Source organism: Hippoglossus stenolepis, chromosome 1 (genome assembly GCF_022539355.2).
Source record: "Hippoglossus stenolepis isolate QCI-W04-F060 chromosome 1, HSTE1.2, whole genome shotgun sequence".
Taxonomy (NCBI): domain Eukaryota; kingdom Metazoa; phylum Chordata; class Actinopteri; order Pleuronectiformes; family Pleuronectidae; genus Hippoglossus; species Hippoglossus stenolepis.
Genome location: NC_061483.1, coordinates 32396169 through 32412366, shown reverse-complemented (window position 1 = coordinate 32412366; position 16198 = coordinate 32396169).

Genomic DNA, 16198 nt, shown 5'->3' with positions numbered 1-16198 from the left:
CCAGCGTCTCTTCTTCCTGAGGAGACTGAAGAAGGCCCATCTGTCTCCTCAGATTCTGGTAAATTTCTACCGCTGCACCATCGAGAGCATCCTCACCAACTGCATCTCAGTGTGGTATGGCAGCTGCTCTGTTGCGGACCGGAAAACATTGCAGAAAAGCAAAAACTCTGATAAACGATCGCAACAAAACCCTGGTATTGTAACACTTTTAATACCATGTTCCATTTATCTGTTATCATTAAATTATTTGCTCAGGGATACTATATGGTTTTATATTCTTGACTTAGATTATATGGTCCTTCTTAGGTGAAAAAAGTAGAGAATCTCAACCTGCTGAACCTTTTTGGTGGAGACAACGTGATGAAGATGGGAACATTATTGCCCAAACTACCTAGTCCCCCTCATCAAACTCACGTGGTTAAGTTCCATATAACAAATTGGCAGCATGTTGCACAAAGTATCTGCTGAAAGAAAATGGCTTGTAATTGTTATGAAGTATTGCAATATAATATTCAACTTCTCGCATCAAACCAAAGTTTTTTCAAAGATGCCTAAAGGAGGAAGCCATAATCAGATTTGAATGCATGCCTTATACCAATGGGCTGCACGGTATCATCCTAAAATGACAGAAAAAAGGGGGAGGAGGCAATCAGGACGGAGCTGGTTCCACCTTGGGAGAGGAGGTGGAAATGGTCAACTCCTTCCTCTCCAGGACTGCCAATAATAAAACGTTTATGGGCAGAGGAGGTTGGTTGCAGTTTCTGACTTAATATTGTACATCAAGGATAATCAATCAATAGCATTACATACACTGATTGCATTGTTGTTAATTTGACTTGTTAGGTGAGCACAACCTGATACTAAAACAGTCATAAAAACAGGTATCAATGTAAACCAACAGGCATTGATGGGATGAAAAAAAGTACTGAATGGTATTTGGTTCATGTCAATGTGCTGTAAAATAAATTTAGTCTGTTTGTAATAGCCTGCACAGTTATGATGACTGTCCAGATCATGGACTAGAACAAAAGAAGGCCACATTGCAATCTCACTGATAAATAGATAACATTTGTATTATCTATTTTCCCCACAGACACAAAGGAATCTTCAGAGGGAAAGTCAGAGCCTAGAGACTCACAGTCAAACAGGTATACACTTATACTTACATTAAATCTTTCAAAATGTTTTAAAAATTGAATATTAAATATGTTTTGGAATGTGTCTTTTGGAATGTATCGCAGACACCAACTCAGGATGCTTGGTAATCCATAGCCGCATGTGGAGGGAAAGGAACCAGCTTGAGGTCCAGCATGACAAAATGGTCCACCCACAACAGCAAATTGGTGCTGTTGATCACATTTTAAAAGCTGGCTACTTATTTCCTTGGCTATTGCCGCCCAGTGGTATATTACACATTTTATTATTTGTCCTGATTCTGATTGAGAGTGTTCCAGGTGCCTGCAGGTGTACTATCTAATGTGTGTAGTCTCGATGATTTGACAAGCATTGTGACAGAATTTTAGACCAGTCATGGCCAGTGTAGTCTTTTCTACAGGCTAAAATGTTTGTATCCTTAAACAGGGAAATATGGACACGGCACGATTATTATTGTTGTAGTCTACGACTAAAGACACTTGCTAGCAAATACATTGTTTATCTGTTTGCTGAAACCACCTGCCTTAACTTTTTGTGAATAAGCTTAGAGAAGAGTCATAAGGAAAAAGAGATGATAATACTATTTTTAAATAATGTATAAAGTATTTTTAACTGATGTGAGAGACTGACGGCCAAATGTTTTATGTAGTTCATTCATGTTTTAGTCGATTTTCCCATTTATTTTAATTTTAAATTCTGTTTTATTTAATTAATTATTTTTCCCTTCAACCACTGTGAACTAAAGCATGACATTTTTATGAATGCATTTCTAGATGGCATCGATTTCCTTGTAAAAGAAAGATGTTTGACAAGGTCATGCACATGAGATGTTTTTGCGTAATCCTGCCATCTAACAGACAAAGAAACGTGGATGAAAACATAACCTCCTTAGTGGAAGTAATTATCTGTGTATGTGTATATACTTTTGTGCATAGGCTGGTAGGGGATACATCATTAATCCTGTTTTTACAGCCTGATGCGATATGTATTTTGAAATGTGTTTTGATCACAATACCTTGCTGTTTATACCAAAACTGTGGTTATCACGTTTATTATCTAACATCATCTTATCTAATATTGACAGTGTTATCTGAATAGACACCAAGTAGCATCTGTCTTGTACTGTTTATTGTCGGGTTGCAACCAACGTCAAGGTGCATTGCCGACATCTGTCTCAGTTGTAATCCTCAAGAAGCCCCACACACTAGGTGTTTGTTGCTCCCATTTTTTGTAGTTCCAATGTGTTTTCACTATTATCTGAAATTGCACACGGGAACCTTGCACGCTTCTTATAGGTTTTTTGGTGTGAGGAAAACACCTGTTTGGTCAGATTTTGTCTTTCTTATTGATAAAAGGGTAAAATCAAGTTTTTTCAAGGTTTTTGCCCTACTCAGTGGCACTCCCCACTGGTTTACATTGGGTTATGGTAGTGGAGTTCAAGACCTTTCCAAAACACTTCATCCCATTGTTGCACATTTTGCTTCCATCCTGTAAGCCGTCAAAACTGACTCAGGTTCAAGGTTCAAAGCTCATCCCTGAGGAGCAGGAGCCATCCACAATTTTCACACTGACATATGTTACTCCTGAGGTCAAGACCTTTAAGATAATTTCTTAGCTTTTGTCGTACGACAAATTTTTATTTCACCTTGCTCCAAGCACATGCCCTCTTAGGTATACTTTTCTGAGACACCTTTTAGGTCCAAGCTGGATTAAATCTGTCAAATAAGTTTTAAATTGTGTTTTAATGGCCAGACATGGTCAAAATATGCATGTTTGCTTTATACACAATCATATGTTTCACCTTGGACCAAGTTAGAGCCAATTTTGTCCATCAACAACCCAATTTTTCATATTTATTTTTCACTAAATATCTGAGGAAAAAGTAAATTTTGCACACATATTCTTAGAAATGACCATAGCATGGACTTTATTAAAAAGCTTGGTATGCCTTTGCCATACAAGAACATGCTGTGCCTGGAGGTGGGAGATGCACACTCTTCAGACTATCAATTGCTTACTTTGAGGTACAGGTAGAGATTACTGATTTACACAATGCATATTTTTGTTAGAGTTGAATAACATTGAATTCTTTAACGGATGAAACCCCCTTTTCCTCCAGGCTGGGACTGAATCTTGTTTTGAGCAACAAATCTCTCTCTCGTTAGGCCATAGTTGATCATATCTAACCTATGTCTGACCAGGGAAGTCAATCATATCACTGTATATTATAGTAATTCAAACCTTCCTTCTCCTTCCCCTCAACCGCTGATCAAGACAGGCTTTGATGCAACTGCTTAAATATGACAGTCTAAGACTATGATTTTTTCATATTAAGAAAAGTAAGTGTTGGATGAAGTGTAAGCTACCAATTTTTTAAGCATGACCAACAACACAGTGTATTTAAACATTATGATAAAATAATAACAAAAATAATCTAATATATACTAGACAAAAAGTCACACAAACACCCTTTCAAAGAAAATTGAATGAAAAAACAGAACAAGGTTAACATTAGCTGTAACAGTAATGAACACAAGATCAACATTTAAAATAACAATTTATACAATAAACAAGATGAATAATGGTAGGGAGAGCCATGACTTTAGTTACAGTATGTCAGACAGCTCACATTCAAATGTTTATTGCAACAGTAGAACAGGTTGGTGTTTGGCGTCTAGGCTCCGACTTAGTCACCCCCGATATGATTACGTAGATATGATGGGAGTGATGAGCAAATAGTTGTAACCTCCTCGTCGAAAACTACAGGTGGATGCTGGGGTGGTGGAGGGGCTGAAGCAACTGGCAGCTAAACTGACTCAGCAGTGGGGCAAGCAAAGGGAGTGATAAAATGCTTAAATAGACCGCCTAATAATGTGGGTGTGTATTATAGATGATTGTAGAGAGTGAGGTATGTCACATGATGTCACATGATTGGAGCAGCGCAGCTTGAGTTGGCTGCCTGAACTAGCTCGCAAGCGTCGCTCCATTTATGTCCAGTTGAGTGAAGATCGTCAATTATATTGTAATCAATTCAATTATTTAGAATTTTTGTTTTCAACAGCTTTGTAATCTCTTTAGAAATTATTATTATGATTAGTAATCAGTATTTACGGTGGCCCTGAGAGCTCAACGCACCTCAAGAAAACACATGCAAGTAGACAAAACACAAGCAAAGTAAGAAAACATCATCAATTTAACAACACAACACATTACGCACAACACATTACACACAACACAACACATTACAGAAACGCGCTGCAATTACAGAAAACAAGAACGGAAGTGTTACCAGGGGACACTTAAAAGTGATGAATATGTCTGGACATGGTTGTTGTTGCTGCGGTTTGACATTGTTAAAGTCGGTGTCCGTCAGTGATGTTGGAATATGAGCTGAACTGTAAGGGCCTGATCTACTAAGATCTCAAATAAAGAGTACTAAATTGCATGTGCATTATAACAGATTGCATGTTTGGTTGTTGGGCGTTTTACAGGTGATCTACTAAAAATAATTGCACAAATGATAACAGGTGCAAATATGGTACAGGCAGTAGTATTTAAATTAGTGTTTTTACTGGTTTCCGCCATGGAGCATTACGGAGATCAGAGTGACCACAAGTGCAAAGCGAGATTTAATGCCTATAATTGGAGGTGTTAGTGGAAGAGGCAAACAAACATGTTGTTGAGCTACAGCAAAGAAATATTAATATAACTCAAAGAAACGCGATATGGGAGAGTATCTGGGAGAAAGTAAATGCTGTGGCTCAAACAAAAACCAATGAAATACAGCGAAGATGGCAGAACATAAGAAGTAGAACAAAAGAAAAAATAGCTCATAATAAAACCTTGGCAAATAAAACAGGTGGGTGGCCGGTGGAAGAGATGCCTCTGACCATTATTGAGCAGCTGGTGTAGTTCACTTTCTGTGGCACGAGCACTCAGGCGTGACACTCGGACCATTGTAATGCACACCAGGCAGCTGGTCAGCGCTGTATCTGGTGTGGCCATCAGTGCCCTGGCAAGAGGAGTCGAAGATGGATTCAATAAAATGAATGTCCGCCATGTTTTTTGTTTTCACGGAGAGAGACAGAAGGGCATTGGTGACATGTCACCAGCCTCCCGACTCACGATTACGTGGATTTCATATGAATTCTAGTGCATTTAGTAGCATTTCCTACAAAACCTGGATGAGAACATCCTGAGCCTAGACATGAGTTTTTAGAGTGTGTAATATCTTTGGCTGCTATGCAGGAATGTGCACAGACATTTTGGGGGGCAGGGTGTCAGGTTTTGTCAAGTAGGTGGACCCAAAAATGCAGAGCAAAAAGGTAGTAAAACAAAAAGTGTCCTTTAATGAAAGGCAAAGTTCTTACAGAGAAATAACTAAATCCCCAAATCCATAAACTCAAAAAATCTAACAGCAAAAACAAAGGAAGACACTAGGAGACACTAGAAACTCACGAGAGAAGGGGACTGATGGAGAACTGACGACAGGGTGGTGAGACGGCCATGTAAGACGACGACGAAGTAACAAAGACAAAAGGAAGCACAGACTTATCTACACAGGGGAGGCAGGGATAATTAGACACAGGTGAAACACATGATGAACAGGTGCAGACAATCACAAAGGCTGGAAACACACAAGGAGCAAAAACTACAAAATAAAATAGGAAACTGAAAACTCAGGGAGAACACAAATCCAAACATAAGGAAAACAACGGTATAGGTAAAATAAACAAGGAGTACATAATCAAAACGAAAACACTCTTCATTAAAGAGTCAAAGTCCAGGTATTTAGTCCAGAGTCATGACAGAACCCCCAAGGGCCGGATTCCAGACGGTCCAAAAGAAACACTGCGACGGTTAAGAGGTGCGGGGTACAGAGGATGGAATCAGGGACAGTGCACGTGGGGTCAGGTGGACGTTAGCTCAGACACAGGGTAAACAGGAAAAGGAAGGGAAGTCGGCCGGACCCCCGTACGTGGAACAGGTACAGGAAGGGGCATCGGCCGGACCCCCAAGCGTGTGACAGGAACTGGAGGTTCGGTCAGGTTTTGTAGGGCTTCTTTGTGCTACCCTACAAAAGCTCCTTGAAAGGATAAAGCCTGTTTGATCTTGTCAGTCTCTGCGGAGTCCATTTGTCTCACCCATCCCCTGGAACCCTTCATCCCAAGACCTGTCAGGTATTCAGGAGTGTTAGGGTCAAGCAGTCAGTTCCTTCAACTATGTTCTCTTGTGAGAGAGCAGGCAGCCCGAGTCTCCCTTTTCCCCTCTTCCCCTGCATCTCCTCTCCCACCTTCAGGGCCACCATCTTCCAGTGTCTCTCCCCCAACAGCCTCTTCACCCCTCAGCAAAGAGGAGCCCATGCAGCTGGGGAGGATGAGGCTCACCCCTGCAGATGCAACGCAGTTTCCACCAGAGGCTCTGAGACTACTAAGGCCAGGCTGGCCACATTCTAGCCCACTGTCCCGCTCTGCCAAAAGAGCAGGCTCATCAGCCACAGGGGGGGCGCTGGTGAGCCTTTCATCTGTTCTCAATCTCAATCGCACTCAACTTAAAGGTACTGTGTCCTGATCGCGAGTTTCCCTTCCTCTTCTAGTCCTAGTAGACTCCGGTGCAGATGATAACTTTATTGACTCTGACTTTATTTCGCAGTCTCACCTACCCTCTGAGCCCCTTCCTGAACGGAGTTGTTTGCCCTCGACGGGAGGCTTCTTGCCCGTGTCAGTCACTGTACTGTCCCAGTGTCACTACTACTTTCTGGTAACCATAACAAAACTATTTCACTCTACATCATTCCATTGCCTACTTCACCGCTAGTGTTAGGTCTCCCTTGGCTTAAGATCCACAGCCCACACATAGATTGGTCTACCTCTTCCATTACCAATTGGAGCCTGTTCTGTCATTCTCACTGTTTACACGCCGCCATCCCTACCACTGCAACTATGACACCAGTTCCACCCAAACATGTTGATGTCACCTCTGTACCCACTGATTATCATAACCGCCAGGAGGTATTTAACAATGATTGTGCTTTGTCTCTTCCACCTCACAGACCCTATGATTGTTGTATTGACCCGCTCCCTGGCGCCCCCTTACATTCCAGTAAACTCTATAATCTCTCCCAGCCCGAAAGGAGACCATGGAAGCCTACATCACTGACTAACTTCCTGCTGGACTCATTCGTAACCTCTTCTTCACCGGTGGGTGGGTGGGTTCTTTTTTGTCGAGAAAAAAGACAAGACTCTTTGCCCCTGTATTGACTACAGGGGCTTGAATGACATAACTCTGCAGAACAAATTTCCCCTTCCACTCATCGACTCTCACCAAGCCACCATCCTTTCTAAGTTGGACCTTCGCAAATCCTACCACCTGGTTAGAATAAAGGAGGGGGATGAGTGGAAGATTGCATTTAACACTCCCCTCGGTCATTATGAGTACCTGGTTATGCCTTTTGGTTTAACCAATGCACCAGCTGTTTTTCGGGCACTCATTAATGATGTTATGCGCGACATGCTGAATAGATTTGTGTTTGTTTACCTGGATGACATTTTAATCTTTTCCCGCACACTCCAAAAAGAGAACAGACTCAATGCTAAAGCTGAGAAGTGTGTTTCATGTTTCCTCTGTCAGTTTTCTGGTTTTTTTAGTGGAGAAAGGGTAAATCCAAACCAACCCTGCCAAGGTTCAGGCAGTGGCCGAATGGCCCACTCCTACAACAAGAAAGCAACTTCAAAGGTTTCTGGGGTCTGCCAATTTCTACCATAGGTTTATCCGTGACTATAGTTGAGTTGCTACACCGCTAACCAAGCTAACATCTGTGAAAGTTCCTTTTGTGTGGTCACCTGCAGACAATCAAATGCAAGTCTAATGTTATGAAGTTGAAATGCTTGTTTTGTTCTTCCACTGTGTTGACTCACCCTGATCCTGCAGCCCAGTTTGTGGTGGAGGTTGACGCCTCGGATTCTGGTATTGGGGTGGTCCTCTCCTAGCGATCCTACTTCGACCAGCAGCATCCCTGCGCATGCTTATCCCTCCGGCTCACCCAAGCAGAGAGGAATTATGATGGGGCGAACCAAGAGCTGCTGGCGGTCGTGTTAGCCCTCCAAGAATGGAGGCACTGGCTGGAGGGCTCCACTCACCCATTTGTGTAATGGATTGACCATAACAACCTGTCTTACCTCCGTTCCACTCGCAGGCTCAACTCACGCAAGGCTCGGTGGGCTCTATTCCTGGGTCGGTTCAACTTCACACTCGCCTACCGGCCAGGCTCCAAGAACATCAAGCCTGACGCCCTTTCACATCAGTTTGCCCCTCTGGTTTAGGATTCGTCTGAGGAAACCATCCTGCCATCTTCCTGTGTGGTGGGAGCAGCTAGGTGGGAGATTGAAAGAGTGGTCCAGGAGGCACAAAATGATCATCTAGCTCCTCAAGGTTGTCCACCGGACTGGCTGTTTGTGCCTCTGTTTGCCAATGCTCCAGTGGGGACACGAATCCAAGGTTGCATGCCATCCAGGTTTCAATCAGACTATGGCTCTTCTACAGCAACGCTTCTGGTGGCCCTCCATGTCTGCAGACACTAAGAAGTATGTTTATGCCTGTTCTGTCTGCGCCTGTAGTAAGGCATCTCACTGTGCACCTGCTGGCCTCCTTCATACTCTTCCCATTCCTCACTGGCCTTGGTCTTACATCGATGCGGATTTTGTCACTGGCCTACATCCTTCAGAAGGTAAACCTACTATTTTGACTATAGCTGACCATTTTTCTAAGGCTGTGCACTTCATTACCCTGCCTAAAGTACCTTCTGCCCTTGAAACTGCTTCTTTGCTCATCCAGCATGTTTTCAGACTGCATGGCATTCCACAGGATATTTCTTCAGACAAGGGTCCGCAGTTCTCCCAGGTATGGAAAGCCTTTTGCCAGGCTTTGGGGACGTCGCCAGCCTGTCATCAGGTTACAACCCACAAACCAACGGCCAGACAGAGCACAGCCCTTCGTTGTGTTTCCTCTCGTCACCCAGATTCCTGATCCACCCATCACCCCCTTGTTTGCTCCACCACAGGTATGTCCCCCTTCATGGCCTCCCGGTCAGCTCTGACCCACACTGCTGCTCAAAAACAGAGATTACCAGCCCGGCCAAAGGGTCTGGCTATCCTCCTGTGACCTCCCACTTCAAACTGAATCCCGGAAACTGTCTCCCAGGTACATTGGCCCATATGAGATTGAACGCATTATTAATCCAAGTTTGGTTAAACTGGAGCTGCCCCCCTCTTTGAATGTCCACCCATACTTTCATGTGTCACTCCTTAAGCCAGTTTCCACCAGCCCCCCCATTTTTGTTTGTAGATTTTTGTGTGCTCTCTCTTCCCCTCCCCTTTCTGTTCTTTCTCCTGCAGGGCATGTGTGTGGCAGGCGGCGTGGCTGGCTTCTCCATAAAAGCCAGGTCTTCACTCCACTGCTCTGCCAGATATTCCGTCTCGCTTATAGTAGTTGCTCTGCGTGCTTGTTCTCTGTGTATCTTCTGTGATTTTTCTCCATATTGCTCAGGTAATCCTGTGTGCCTTGCTGCTCATCTACAGTGTCTTCGGTCCAGAGTTTTCCTTTCATGTGCTCAGCCCTCGTGCCGTCCCTGGGACTCTACCAGCCAGCCTGCTCTCTGCCTCTACTGCCTGCTCTTCTTTGCTTTTTGTTGAGCAATACACTTTTCTACTGACCTGTATCAGTCTCTGCTTTTGGGTCCAAACAAAATCCAAACCTAACAATTTACACTGATTCTAGATATGCTTTTGGGGTTGTTTTGAGTAAATTATAAAGATAAGAGATCATCATTTACCCCCGAACCCCTACATTGAACGGAGCATACAACAACAAGCGGAGAAAGCAGAATCCTGGGCTGACCAGGCAGTTGCGCACGCGAGAATGGCGCTGCGCAGTGCGGCGCTTCCGCCTCTGGTCTGAACCCGGCGTTAGACTGTGTTTTAAGCTTAAAAGTCAAACAGAAGTGGCTAAACCAGCGGACGTTAGCATTTCCGAGGGTCCCTGATTGCACCTCGTCGGAAGATATCAGAGGACATTTAGGCTTAAAACACAATGTTAATGACCTTGTTTTGAGTTGAATACACTGACTGTAAGTTGCTTTGGATTAAAAGCGTCCGCTAAATGACATGTAATGTAATGTAATATAAATTTAAGGGCTTACGGACACTTAGATGACAACATAGGAGCAGTATGGAGGCATTTTATGGTTTTTCTGTTGTTTTATTACATCTGAAGAAGGACTCATCATTGACTTCAATTGTATCGGATTCTGCTCTAACAAAGTTTACCCCTGAGACTCCAGGAGTGTTTTGTGGACTCAAACACTTCACCCACCCCCCTATTGGCATAGTGGTGAGTAGATAATGAGTACATTTTCATTTTTGGATGAGCTATTCCTTTAAGTGGACGCCTTTAGCTATAAATAGCTCAGATCAGGTTGAGAGAATGACATCCACAATAAAAGAAACACTGACCAAAATGACGATGACCACTGATTTGAAGTGGCCACATACATTGCCTATTGTGCTTTATTCCATTTAAAGCACACCTTGTGCATGCCCACCTGTGACACCCAATAAAACTACTCTGCTTTGGACTGATTAGTATATATCAAAACTAACTAACTAACTAAACACAACCAGACCTTGATTAATTTACAGGTATCAAGCAGACAGCCAAAGCCTTCAAATTAACTCATTCATCCCTTTCATGAAGGAGATTATGTACTAATCAAATTTGGAAAAGTGTCTCTATCTCATATAGGTGGAAAGGCCCATTCCAGGTGCTGTTAACAACCAGAACAGCCCTTAGGGTCCAAGGTAAAACAGAATGGATCCACGCTTCAAGATGCATTCCAGCCCTTCCCCCAGATGTCCATGGAGAGGTGTTGCAGAGGGAAAAAGGGAGTGGTTCTTCATCCTCCTCCTAATGAGTGGTCTCAAGAGGAAGAGCTTGTTCTTGTAACCTAAATGTTCCACACACAATAAACACTATTCGAAGTGCAAACAAATAGAATAAAAAGAGCTAAACGAACTGCTAAGCAGAATGACTGATGACAATCACACTGACATGGTTAAAAGGGGCGAGAGACTAACAAAGCAGACTTGACTAAAAGCATGCACCTCTGAGTTCCTATGAGCAAAGACAAACGATGAAGACCTTTGACTGAATCAGTTAAAATATAATGGGTTTGATGCATTCTCAAATATTGAATCCCATATTTAATAATGAGGCTGATTACAGACCTCCAAGTATATAAGTGTGGCTGATGAGATACCTGACCCAAAGCCTGACACTGATTGGACATTTTATAGGTAAAGGTAAATTTAAAGTAATCTTTCTGAGAAGACAATGGAGATAGCAGGACTTCACCCCTGGGGGTGAGGCCATCCATGTCTGTTTCTACCTGAGAAAAATCCCTAATGCTTTCCATGATTTCTGTTACAAGTGTGATTTCTAGGAATCAGACAGTGAATAAGTTCTCCTTTGTTGCTTTAATTTCTGAGAAAATTAAGACATTCTAAATGATTTACAGGATGGTTAACTTTTGGGGATTAATTATTTATAATAATTTGTATTCAATTCAAATATTTAATTCCCAGTTTAACTTTATGTTTGAGCTTGTCTTTTGTTCAATCAATTTTAGTGTTCCTACTTGATGTAATTATTAAAGGTTTCTTATCCCAAGTGTGTGAAGGTCTAAAGCCCCGGGTCAGCTGGTAATTTTCCCAATAATTTTGTAATTATACAAGATGAGTGTTTGGCTTTTAAAGGTTCAATTAGAGCCGGGGTGGGGAACATCTGACAAGACTGTTTGATCCGATCCTGCGAGGCAATTAATAAACACAAACACACTAGATAGAGGAAACGCTGGAATACTAATCTAATCATCCAATCAACGTTTACTGAAAGTGGGAGATGATTCCAGAGGAGAGGAGCTTGATAGCTGAAAGCTCTGGCTCCTACTCTACTTTTAGAGACTTTAGGGACGACAAGTAAGCCTGAATTCTGGGAGCGCAGTGCTCTAGTGGGTTGATAAGGTACTATCAGCTCTTTGAGGTATAATGGTGACATATTATTAAGGGCCTTGAAGGTGAGGAGGAGAATTTTAAATTCTATTCTAGATTTAACCGGAAGCCAGTGTAGCGAAGCTAATACAGGAGAAATGTGGTCTCTTTTCCTGGTTCTTGTCAGGACACGTGCTGCAGCATTTTGGACAAGCTGCAGAGTCTTTAACGACTTACTGCTGGAGCCTGATAATAAGGAATTACAATAATCAAGTCTGGATGTAACAAAGGCGTGGACTAGTGTTTCTGCATCTTTTTGAGAAAGGACATTTTTTAGATATTACGCAAGTGAAAGAAGGCGGTCCTAGAAATTTGTTTTAAGTGAGAATTAAAGGACAAATCAGAATCGAAGATCACTCCCAAGTTCCTGACTGTTTCATTGGAAGCAAGGGCAATGTCGTCTAGCGCAGCTATATCATTAGATAATGTATCTCTAAGGTGTTTAGGGCCAAGTATTAGAACCTCTGTTTTATCTGAGTTTAATAAGAGAAAATTGCGGGTCATCCAGGTTTTTATGTCCTTGAAACATGCTTGGAGTTTAGTTAATTGATTACACTGTTCAGGTTTTATTGACAAATATAACTGGGTGTCCTGATAATGTTTCCTAGTGGAAGCATATATAATGAGAATAAAATTGGGCCGAGCACAGAGCCCTGTGGAACACCGTGGTTAACTTTGGTGCGCACAGATGACTCATTAATTTGCACGAATTGGAATTGATCTGAAAAATATGATTTAAACCAGTTTAGGGCAGTTCCTTTAATGCTAATTAACTGTTCTAGTCTCTGTCATAAAATTTGATGGTCAATAGTGTTGAATGCTGCACTAAGATCTAACAGAACGAGGACAGACACAAATCCCTGATCTGAAGCTATTAGAAGGTCATTAGTGACTTTTGCCAAGGCTGTCTCCGTGCTGTGATTGGCTCTAAACCCTGACTGAAAGTCTTCATATACATTACTTTCCTGGAGAAACTCGCACAGCTGATTGGCTACAACTTTTTCAAGGATTTTAGACAGGAAGGGGAGGTAAGATATCGGTCTGTAGTTGGCTAAAACCTCCAGGTCTAGGGTGGGTTTTTTGAGATGGGTTTGATTACAGCAATTTTAAAGGACTGTGGTACATATCCTGATGATAATGACAGATTGATTGTGTTCACTAATGTACTATTAATTAGGGGCAGAATTTCTTGAAGTAATTTTGTAGGAATGGGATCTAAGATACAAGTTGTTGGTTTAGAACATGAGATTACTGTGGTCAGCTGATCAAGGGTGATCAGAGAGAAGCTGTCTAAATAATTGTTAAGATTCTCAGCAGTTTCTGAGATTTCTGTTCTTGATGGTGTATTAGTGTCAACTGAGGGCAGGAGATGGTTGATTTTATTTCTAATAGTTAGAATTTTATCATTAAAGAAGTTCATATAGATATTGCTATTCAGGGATCGAGGAATACTGGGTTCGGTGGAGGTGTGACTCTCTGTCAGCCTGGCTACAGTGCTGAAGAGAAACCTGGGGTTGTTTTTATTTGTTTCTATTAATGTTGAGTAGTAGGCAGCTCTTGCTTTGTGGAGGGCCTTCTTATATGCTTTAACACTATTCTTCCAGGCTAGGAGATATTCAACACGGTTGCTGGAGCGCCACTTCCTTTCTAGTTTTCTTGATGCTTGTTTTAATTCATGTGTCTTGGAATTATACCACGGAGCTAATTTACTATGTTTTACATGTTTCTTTTTTAGAGGCGATATTGAGTCTAATGTTAATCGTAATGACTTTACAGAGCTATCGACAAGATGGTCAATCTCAGTGGAGCTAGGGATTTTAAAGAATTAGTTTTTTATTAGTGGCATATATTCTGATAATGAAAAATCGAAGGTTTTTAAATTATGGTCTGATGGAATTGGATTACGCGGAAGTACTATTAGATGTTCAATTTTGACAACGTATGATAATACAAGGTCAAGGGTGTGGTTACAACAATGAGTAGGTTGGTGTACACACTGACTGAAACCAATTGAGTCTAGTACTGAAATAAATGCTACGCTAAGGCTATCATTATTATTGTCAACATGAATATTAAAGTCACCAACAATAATAATTTTATCAGTCTTTAGGACTAGGTTTGATAAAAACTCGGTAAACTACAGCAAATATGGTTGACGGGTACTGTGCAATCCTGGTGTAATGGCTTGAATATTGGTGAGTTATTGGCTCTGTAAACTAGAGGCCCTCTTCTGTTATTTCATTGTATAATATCGCTTGCAGTGATAATCCACTGGTGCAATCACACCAGTGTTAGGATTCTTAAAGTGTGCTGTGCTCGTTTTACGCATTATAATTTAGCCTTGTTAAATTGGGTCTTGAACCTTTAACTTCTCTCTTTTTAATCTGTTATTTATATCAAGTACATGCCAGTACTCCCTGCTTTGCACATGATGCTGTGCTGTTTGATCAGTCTTTTTAAATTATGTGTCAGACTTGAATAAATTGTCTATTTCTGGAATCATCAGCCTCCCGTCCCGTTTATTCTGGATATATGTGGTGAACCCGATTGGCATTCAACTGTCACCCCAAACTTTTGACCAGTACATTTGGCCAGAAGGTTAAGACTGATTATTAATAAATCATATACATTTTCTCCGATAGGAGAATGGTCAATGATGTTGAGACCTGGAAGGCCGTGATTGGGACACGGCTTGCGTTAGAACCTGAGTAGTATTCTGTAATTGAACTTCTGTGCTAGTCATGGTTTGGCCCAAACAAACACCCTGTTCGGATATAAGGTAGTTCATAAGTGTATATATATAAGTGTGTTTTATACACCTAAGGTGAACAATCTATGATAGGCTTTGTGGTCGCATCATCAGATCTGCAGTTATATGTACCGGACACTTGGGGGAAGAGTGTCCAGTACATAGGAGGCCATGGAGAAGGACTTTCAGTTTGCATCAAACAAAGCTCTGGCAAACCATCCATGGCTCATAAAGGGAAAGCAGGGCTTGGCAGTATGATAGGGGAGTAGAACTGCTGACCCATAAGAGGAACATTGTTGAGTGGCGAAAGGAGCCCTCTGAGGTGATCCTGAACCCGCCCTACATATCCTTTGAGGATGAGGGATAATCTGAAGACTCAGAGGAGGCGTTTCCCATATCCTTGGTGGCAAGGTGCCAGTTGTCGATGAGATTTGCCCTGAGATGCTGGAGGCTTTGGATGTTGTTGTGCTTTCGTGGCTGACACACCTCTTCAATGATGCATGGAGGTTGGGGACACTGCGAGTGGAAGACGGGGATAGTAGTTCCCATTTTTAAAAAATGGGATAGACTACTCCATGATTCTGAAAAGGAAACTCTGGCTGATTTTCAATCTATCCTCCTCTATCCTCGGATAGATTGACAGGTTGGAAATTTATGATAGTAAACAGTTGGGTTGGAAGATGTTCTTTTCTTTGTTAATTTTTAGAATCACACACATTCACTGCATATGGAAATTGAACCAATTCTCTGGCCGGAATAACTTTCTTTCGTAGTTGTCGAACCCCTAAACCTGTCCCCACTCTCATTGGGATCCTGTTTTGGACAGGAAACCTTTCTTGCATTGTAGGCATAAAGCACTAGCCTTATCACTGTTATAGAGTTGGTTAAAAAAAAGCTAGTGTCCTTGCAGTCCAATTTTCTTTTACACCAGTTTTCTTTTCCTAACTCTTGGTGAATTTTTCTATACATCTTTCCATGATATTTTTAATCGGGGTCAAAGACTTGCTTTGACAGAGTTTTGAGGCCATCCATCAAGATTTCAGTCTTTAGCAGGCAGGCAGGATTCAGCATAAACTCAGTCGATACTGCTTTGACTGCGTATTCTTGCAGCGAAACATACGGTTCTCTACTGTAGCAGTGTAGCCCTCCCCCCGATCAGCTCCAAAAGTTGATCATCTGGAGATACCTTCCC